Here is a 9,121-nt window from a genome sequence, read left to right on the forward strand (position 1 = left end):
AAAGAAAGTGTTACTAAATAAACACAAAAGGATGTGAAATGAGTAAGACGCCGTCGGCATTCTCTGTTTAGACATTTTGGGAAAATACTTGTTTTACTTTCTGGCCAGATAGGATCAGACCTGTTCATCTCAGTAGGTTATGTCCATCAGAGGAGGTGGGGTTTGTGTTACTTAACCAGTAAGCTGAGCTACAGTGGAAGTGGCAAACACAATGCAGAGTTGCCCTTTCTGCTGTGGTTAGGCAGCAGAAATACGAGGCCCTTACTCTGCGATTACTGCTGATGAAATTTCAGTGTTTTACACTTGTTTCAATAACATTTGGCAAACTCAAGACAAACAAGTACACACACACACACACACACAAACACACACAAACACACACACAGTAACACACACACACACACAACACAACACACAACACAACACACACACAAACACACACACACACACACACAGCACGCACATTATGAGTAAATATATATTTAATATATAATTTATTTACGTATCCTCTTTGAAAGCAACAAGATAAAAACAAGAGGAGTAAAAATAGATTTGTGACTGTGCGACTCAACTGCTTGGGGAAAAAAAGTATATAATATAATATAATATAATATAATATAATATAATATATATAAATATAATATAATATAATATAATATAATTTTGTGTCCTGGTGTTTTTGGTGACCTTACTTATATCAGCAACTTCAGATGAAAAGGTCTTACAGAACATTTAGAGTGAACTTTGGTCTGAATGAAAGGCTCCACAAATTAAAGATCTGCAAAGATTAGAAAAACATTAGAAAACATTAGAAAACGTGACTTTTGGTGAATCAGAAACAAAACTCATTGTCACATCTACGAGTACAACAACTGCTGTAAATGTATAAAAAGATGGCCCGAGTGCTCATCAAGTCCCGAAAGAAGAAAACATCCATAAAGTTAAAGAAACATTAGACAGGGTGATTTATTTATTAAAATCACAAAAAAGCAAAAACAAGTTCAGTTATGGAAATTGTATTTGAATTTCCCAACTCCTATTGCAAAAGCAATAAGTAAAGCTGAGAGCTGAAGTTTGTCTTTGAAGTCTCAGTAAATGCATTTGTTCACAACTCTTTACTAACGAGGAGAAGAAGAAATGCTCAATGCATCATGGGAATCCCCAGCAGCCGAGGCCTGTGCAGCGTGACAGGGTCACCTGATCCAGGCCTAACTATATGCTTTATTAGAAGGGAAAGCTTGAAGCCTAATATTAAAAGTCTCTGATTTCCGAATCACTGTCGCTGTGATGATTTGAATCAGGGGTCTCAAACTCGTGGCCCGGGGGCCACTTGCGGCCCACGCCACCCATACTTGTGACCCCATATATTGACATGAATAAATACAACGCAGTTTGACCCTTGAAGTTACTTGTTCTGTTCGTTGTTGAGTGCAATGTTAAAATACGTCTTTTAAAAAGCACAAAATGGTTTAATATGTGCAGCAGAGAGTACACACGTGTGAGCAGTCAAAAACTAATGTGTACACTTATGTCTGCATTCAATTTCAACAAATAGGAACAGAATTATAGCAGAGGTGCTGCCACGGGTCCGGACAGAAAAAGTGTCTAACTGGTAGTTTAATGAAAGGCTTCAGTTAGTTAAGAGTGAGAGGAAAAATTTGTCTTGTTATACAAAATTTGAAATTTTAAAAATACAACAAAACATTAGAATTTTGGAAATGTTTGTGCTTTCTCATTTGCTTGTTTGCTTGTTTCTTTGTGCTACTTGAACACTGAAGTGGCCCTCACAGGAGACGACAGTGATAGCAGTGGCCCACAGCTCATTTAAGCTTGAGACCCCTGCTTTAAATAAACCAAATAAACCTGATATTTTAAGAATCTTTGAAAATAAAGAGAGGTTGGAGAGTGACCTATAATTAGCTAGCACAGCTGGGTAAAGCAATACTAAGACCTGTCAGGCCGGCAAGGCCCATAAACACGCAGCTGCACCTCGTGGAAGGTCTTGCCAGAGGAAGCTGTTATAGCTGCAAAGGGCGGGCCAACATCACACCGCAAAATGTTGTAGATACACAAAACGTTACTTTACAACCCTTTTTATAACATGTTGTTGAAAGAAAGATGAAAAGTTGTCTGCTTCATTTTTGTAATTAGTTTTGTTTTTTAACAAAGGCGTATGAGGTCATCTAGCAAAGCAAAATGAATTACATAACACAGACCAGTTCAAATGGAGATTTATGGGTATAAAATTAAGTTTAATTCATTTATACTGGAGACTAGATTGATACCAAAGCGACGTGCACCTCTGTGCGCCCTAACTTCCTGAACTCTTCCATTTCGTATCCCTCTGATAAAGCAGCAATTCTCAGATGTGGCGAGGTGGTTTTACTTTCTAAGAATCGCTGCTGAGTTCGTCTGTGTCACAAACGAACGATATGTTAGGCTTTTAGTGCGAAAATGTGCTAGATTTTGTTTTGTTTGTCACGATACCTCTTTTAAAAAAATGATCTTTTAACTTTTTGTCTTCTTTCTTTCACACGGCAGCTTGAAAACCTTCAAAGCAAAATTCGTTTTGCAGAGGAAACAAAGCCACGTTGTTATCATTTTACTTCATCAGTGGAATTCTGTGTGAGGTTTGCACCCACATTGCCACCAACATTAACAAAGTGTCTTGGTCGGTAATTCCAGGGGAATGTAATGGAATAATTGAGCAAGATGGTGTCTAATGACTAAAATAAAGATGACAAGCAATCGACCAGTATGGAAGAGGAATATTTCCCCTCCAGTCTTTTCAAAACCTTTATCAGAGACTGCATATCCCTCCTACCCTTGCTCCACTACACTGGCCACCAGATACCAAACCAGTTTAAATCAGTTTAAGATACCAACCTCATCTAAACTTTTATTTATTACTTTGACCTAACCCCACCTCTCCTAACTCTTCCCACAGCCCGCCTCAATGCAAAAGGGATGGAGCAGCTGCAGTTAGCAAGCTGTCTGCTTTTAAATCACTCCTCAAAACTTGTTTTTACAAAAACGTCAATGTTCATTTAGTATTTATTTTAATAGGATCATTTATTCTGATCATTTATTATGGTAAGCTGAACAGAGTGTCTAGTTTCAAAATGCAAGGATGGGGATGGTTCATAAAGCTAATCTTGACACTTTATTAATATCTGTCTTCACCACAGCAGCAACCCTTCACTGCAGCTGGGTGAAATACACTTTGTATTGAACACTTCTAGTGAACTCTGAAAACTTGGTCATGCTTGTTTTCAGTTCCTGATGTAATGTTCTTCTACCAAAATCATAATGAATGCTGTTCCAGAATCTGATCAAAATTCAGAACTGATCATTTGCATGGCTCGGGTGAAGACGTGCAAATTAGAGATGTTTGCCGTAATTTCTTTCTGTCACATAAAACACAGAGTTAAGGTTCTGAAAGGCTTGATTTTAATTTCAGTTAATAAGAGAATGTTAAGTAAGTCCGAGTCTTCGGTTTCACCCATTCTTCCACTACAGTGTGTTCTCCACCCCCCTTTTCTCACACAGTAAAAAGAGAAGCACAGATTAGCCCTCCGGTTGTGTTCACCTCCCGCCCCTTACTTTAGTGTTCCTGGTTAAGATGGACCGGTGTGATTTAACTGCTCTTAAATTAGCACAAAAACATTTTTTGCCACCAAATTCAGTCAGTAAGCGAGTGAGTGGATTCCCACAGCTGTAACAAGGTTGATTAAAACACTCAAAATTCAATGAAAGAGGTGCTCATCACTTTTACATGTTCAGGTGGATGGTCTGGAGCAGCGGTCCCCAACCCCCGGGCCTCGGACCGGTACCGGTCCGTGAGTCGTTTGGTACCGGGCCGCGAGAGTTGAGGCTCAGGTGTGAAATGTATGGTTTTCAGGGTTTTTATCGGTTTTCAGCGTTATTTTGTTATCGTTTTTATCGTTAACTCGGTTTTCCTGGGTCTTTTCACGTGTGTTATGAATAAATCTTTTTTTCGGTACCGGTACTAGTTTTATTTTGTTGTATTTATCCGCGACACCTTAAAGGCCGGTCCGTGAAAATATTGTCGGGCATAAACCGGTCCGTGGCGCAAAAAAGGTTGGAGACCGCTGGTCTAGATGTAGAAGGCCTGAGGAATCAGATGTAAAAACAATATTTAAGAGTGTTTTTAAGTTGCAATCAGTCAAATTGGACCCGAACACAACATGAAAGATTATTAAGCTTTTCTTGGGTGAATTTGACTTTTATTAAATGCCAACATTTATTTCCATAATAAAAGGTCAAACTTTACAGTTTCCAAAAGCACAAGTAATTACATGAAAATGAATATTTGTTCATCCAACTTTGTCTGACACATTTTATCTTACTAAACAACAGCAAGTTGCAGATTTCTATAACAAACAAATGTCAGTTACTTGCATAATTTTTCAGTATGTTTATAGGTTCACAAGAAAACAAGGGAGAATTTTTCTTCTCATTTCATTTCTCATCTCCACACATCTCCTCATATCTGCTTTCGCTGCTTGTGCCAAGACTGCTAGCTTGTGAGAGATAGCCTTTATTTGTCAGTTGCAGGTCTTTTGCCCACAACCGAGATGACAGACCTTGCCGACCGTACATACAATACAAACATCACATTGGGGAGACAGGTCAGGCCAGGTAGCGAGGAAAAAAAACATTGAAATGTGCAACACAAAAGGATAATACAGGAATGCACAGATATCAACACACCATAACACAATAAACACAGACAAGCAACATGGGAAAGAGTTCCAGTGTGTACATCTGATCTGGGACCGCTGCAATCTTCGACTGCGCCTCCAGCTGACCCGATGTCCACATCAGAGGAGAGGTAAGCGTTGGATCCGGGGTAGGGAGGGTGATGCGTCAGTGAGTGCTTATCAGTATATGTATGTGTGTGCGTGTCCATAGTTCAGCTGAGACAGTGTCCTTCGCCCTGCCAGGCTAAGTAAACAGTCTTCCAGCCAACCCAGGTGGCCTTGCATGGAATGGGAAGGAACAGACTCAACACAGTCGTTATCAGGGTGTTGTTGTTCAGCTCCAGCCTTGAGCTCCGTAAGTCCGAGTCTTCGGTTTCACCCATTCTTCCACTACAGTGTGTTCTCCATCACCCTTTTCTCACACAGTAAAAAGAGAAGCACAGATTAGCCCTCCGGTTGTGTTCACCTCCCGCCCCTTACTTTAGTGTTCCTGGTTAAGATGGACCGGTGTGATTTAACTGCTCTTAAATTAGCACAAAAACATTTTTTGCCACCAAATTCAGTCAGTAAGCGAGTGAGTGGATTCCCACAGCTGTAACAAGGTTGATTAAAACACTCAAAATTCAATGAAAGAGGTGCTCATCACTTTTACATGTTCAGGTGCATGGTCTGGAGCAGCTGTCCCCAATCTCTGTAACTGGCATTGTGCATATAATGGCCAACAAAATAATACAACTGGTCATTCACTTAGCCCACAAAAATACTATTATTGTATTCTTAGCCAACTAGACAAAAGCATGAATCTATGCATGTCTTTTGTTTTCTCTGCTATGCTACACAGAACTGTAAAGTCCACTGTGTCCTTCTCATGCTCCAAAAGATGAAATGTATGCAAAGTTACAACTGCAGTAACAGCAGAGATATTTTATTACAAGTCAACATGAAAATAATCACTGGAAAGTGACATTTACATGCATATACTGCTAAATGGTAAATGGACTGGTTGTTATATAGTGCTTTACTACTCTTCTGAGCACTCAAAGCGCTTTACAGTGCCTGCTTAGAGGCTGCCCACTGCTTCACTGAGAGAATGGTTCAAATGCAGAGAGAGTAATTTCCCCATGGGGATCAATAAACGACATTATTATCATTACAATATGATGAACTTGTTGTGATTTGGAGCTGTATAAATACAATCAAATTAAATTTTCTCCAAGTTCTACCATCGTAGTCTCAGAGCTGCTGGCTGGATAAAACCTGATTTCAGTGCACAGCCACCAAACTACAAAAGAGAAAGTATCTGACTTATTTTCCTCTGTACAGTGACGGCCAGCTCTTCACAGAGGTGAGGAAATGCCGCGACAGTCATAAGTAGTGAGATCTCACTGATATGTGGCTAGCATGAGCACAAACATGCTGTATCAGTCTTGCCACCATGTCAGGGTCCTATTGACTAAGGACATCCTGTGTGGGAGCATAACCTAATGGACACACAAGTAGGGATTCCCCAAAGTTCGGAAATGTGTCGACCCGGTGTATTAAAAAGGTGGCAAGCTATCACCTATCCTCAAACTCAGTAGAAGGTTCATGCAACAAGACTTGGGACGAAAACTGATAAAGCTGTATAAACAGTTAACAGCACCTTTGCAGGGACTGAATCTGAGCTTGAAAATACAGCCTGTTATTCAATTATTTGAATTAAAATATTGACTGAAAATCTAAAAGAATATTTCAGCGTAAGCTCTCAGGTCTATATCTATTATTGTCATCATGACTGGATCCTCTACCTCCACCTCTTCATGGATGCTGCTCCCAATGCTTCTGGCTCTTTTTGTCATTTCATCCTTTTCAGCTCCTGCTACCAATAATTGTGTATCAGCACCATCGGTAACAGCGACCACAACAGAGCTGAATGCTCTGAAGGTAAGCTGACCAACCAGTGAGTGAAAAATTGTATTGTGATTCTTTTTATGTGGTGGTACTTAGAACTATAAAGAAATTCAACAAAATTATGCACAAAACCATCTTTTAAAAAGCAGTCAGATGTTATTGTGTCCTGTCTGCTTTATCTGATTACTTACTTTGTTATCCAAAGTGTTTCTCTTTTCGTTTAGGTTGTTATATAGACGTGTAACGTAGGGTTTCAGTATGTCAGGGGTAAAACTTTGAATTGGTGAATCAAAAGCCTCTTCTCAGGGATTCACCTGCACCATTCTCATGTAAGCTACAAGAAAACTGCTGACTTTGTGTGGGTGAAGTGCGGAATAGATAGCTGATAAAGTAGCCCATGTTGCTGCTCGGCATCTATTTGACATTTAGGTTGTCTGTTACTGCTGTTGCTTCAACTCTGTTTCTCCTATTGACAGGAGTGTTCCAACAAGTCCAGCAAAACTGTAAGCCTACAATTTATTTTTTCCCATTTTACACCTTGTGTTGCTTGAACTTATGACTTTTCTCACCAACTTCTCTGTTCTCTGTCATTTTAATTGATTGGGGTTCAAATTCATGAGCCTGTTAGCCCTTAGCGGCCTCTGCTTTCTTTCTTTCTGAACAATGTCTATCTGTATTCCTGCTTCCTACATTATTTCCATTCATTATATATTTATATAATTACACTGCTCTTGCACTTGTGAGAAAACATATGAGTAATGATACTGAACCATGAGTAGTAAGTATTTCAGTGCACAACAAATTCTGTTCTAACGCTGGTCATTAGCGGTGGCGTTTTTATTTCCCGTGCTTTCATTCTGTGACTGTGATTGTTATATAACAGGAGGGAAGAGATTGGACTAACAACACAGCTTGCATTCATAAATCATTTCTAAAAAAAACAACAGAATATAAAATTACAATTCACGCGAGGTTAAATGTGATATACAACAAGCAAACAGACGGATAATGCTTTTTTGACTGTCCCTAAAAAATGTTCAAAAACGTTCACAAATGCATTTTCTATCATGCGTGCTCTATTCTGCATCTTTACCACTTCCTCTTTGCTTCCCTCTTATCTCATCTGAACTAATTTCAGCTATTCATGTGCAGCTTTGTTGACTGGAGGATGCTTGCTTTCTAATTCATCTCTTTTTTTACATACATACAGAAACACATCCTTATAAAGTGCACCCGTCCACTTTCCTTCTTGTCAGTAGTTGAAACAAGTAAAACAAGTTGTAACTCTTGCATTTGTCCTCGTACTGAACAACAGCACAAGGACAAATGCTGGTTTACTGATTCAAGAATATGATGGCTCATCTCTGTTTTCTCACTGTGTTTTCTCAGCAGTTAAACATCTCCGTAGCACAATCGGTAAGTCGGAGTTATCATTACCAAGTGCCGTAATTTTCAATCATGAGAGGTTTTAAAAGGGGTGCATGTAGATGTAGGATAGGGAGACATGTAATGAAAACGAGCACAAAGATCCTTTAAAAGTGCTTACTCTTGGATTTATACTTTGTTAGGACACAACTGGGCATGAAAGCTGCTTCATGAACTGCATTGAATGAATGAATATGAATATTCTTTATTGTCATTGTCACAAGTACATTCGTCATTTAAAAAGTCCTGTTGCCGCTGTGTTGTAGCAACAGGGCTCAGCTCTGTTGCTTTGTGACCACAGAAAACACCATCCTGTGTGTGGTCTCATAACTAGTTCAAATATGATGTTTATGTTTCTCAGTTATAGTTCCCATTAGGGTATAAATTGAGGTATGCTTTCAAAAATCAAGTATAATTGTGGTACAAGTGTTAAATTGAGAAAATGGGGGATGTTACAGATTTACTGTTCACTTTTAAATTCAGGTTTAAACCATTTTAATGAAATTTCTAACGAATGTCTGTGTAAACTGACATTCTGACGTACTTACTATGTTATAACATGCAGGACTAAACCTGCTACATTCTGGGAGTTAAACAGCATAAGTAGGATACTTACAGCTGCTTACAAGTAGGATTCCCAACGTTTGTACTAATGTTCCTGTGTTTCTCTGGAAAGAACTCTTCCATTCAGTATTTTATCGAGGGCATCAAGTTACTCAACTGTACAAACTCACTCATCTGTACAAACCCACTCATCTGTACAACCTCACTCATCTCAAACCTGTCAGAGCGCCTGAAACGTTTCTCTCAGGTAAGCGATCATGACTGTTCATTTATGTTGAACCTAAAATCATTCATGTCACTTTTTAACATTAATCTCTGTTAATGTGTTTTCCTTTAGAGTATCGTGAAGTCTGGGTGTGTGCAGGCAGAACCGTATCAATCAGTCAAACCAGAAACGTTTCATAAGAAACTGAAAACGCTGTTTGACTGTTACAACAGTTGCTTAAAAACAGCGAAATTTACCACCTGATTCTTCTGTCGCAATACAACTGGCATCCAGATTCATTCTGAATCCTTTG

At 39.1% G+C, this 9,121-nt stretch overlaps 1 long non-coding RNA gene across 1 annotated transcript; it reads left to right on the forward strand.

Moving 5' to 3' along the window:
* Nucleotides 1-7,932: 7,932 nt before the first annotated feature.
* On the forward strand, nucleotides 7,933-9,093 carry LOC106632575. Its single transcript, XR_001335910.2, has 3 exons — nucleotides 7,933-8,030; nucleotides 8,716-8,850; nucleotides 8,941-9,093. It is a non-coding gene; the product is annotated as an uncharacterized LOC106632575 (long non-coding RNA).
* The last annotated feature ends 28 nt before the right edge of the window (nucleotides 9,094-9,121 follow it).

The sequence above is a fragment of the Haplochromis burtoni genome, unplaced genomic scaffold (assembly GCF_018398535.1).
Source record: "Haplochromis burtoni strain Fernald_Lab_line unplaced genomic scaffold, NCSU_Asbu1 Contig_930, whole genome shotgun sequence".
In the NCBI taxonomy this organism is placed as follows: Eukaryota; Metazoa; Chordata; class Actinopteri; order Cichliformes; family Cichlidae; genus Haplochromis; species Haplochromis burtoni.